This window comes from Arachis ipaensis, chromosome B08, assembly GCF_000816755.2.
Source record: "Arachis ipaensis cultivar K30076 chromosome B08, Araip1.1, whole genome shotgun sequence".
Taxonomy (NCBI): Eukaryota; Viridiplantae; Streptophyta; class Magnoliopsida; order Fabales; family Fabaceae; genus Arachis; species Arachis ipaensis.
In genome coordinates this window covers 106254100-106254705 of record NC_029792.2, presented here as the reverse complement: position 1 = coordinate 106254705, position 606 = coordinate 106254100, and positions in this window count along the sequence as shown.

The window sequence follows — 606 nt, the reverse complement described above, 5'->3', positions numbered from 1 at the left end:
TTTATTTCCACATCTCTCAAGCTTCTCTGCTTTTTCTTATTACATACCTAAGTGCAAAAGCTAATTTAGTCGAGAAAAGACAAAATATATATAGAAGAACAATAGATAAATAGTGAAAGTGACTAATATTTATTTTCCATAACTTTGGTCAAGTTACAAATATTCATTGATGAAGAAACCTTTTGAACCACAAAGCTGATTGTTTATAATACCTTTTTAAATCATTCTTGAAATCTACATGAATAATTCCCCACCGAACAGTGTAACCATAAGACCACTCGAAATTATCCAATAATGACCATACAAAGTATCCTTTCACCTTGATGCCATTCCTACATCAAATTATTCCAAATTTCAAGTGTTAGGTCAGTAAATATTGACTTCCAAAGAGGTTAACATAATGAACAAGTTTCACGATGTCATTATAAGAAATCTGGTTTTGTTATGATTAAAAATTTATCGTTAAAAAAGATGTTCCTTTCGTTTTATATAATATGCTTCTAAAAAAAAAGGACAAGAAAAAAATCCTGAAAATGAAAATTATGTCAATAGACTCCATTATCAATGTGAGATAAAAAAAAAAAAGAAAAAAGAACTTCTTTCTTT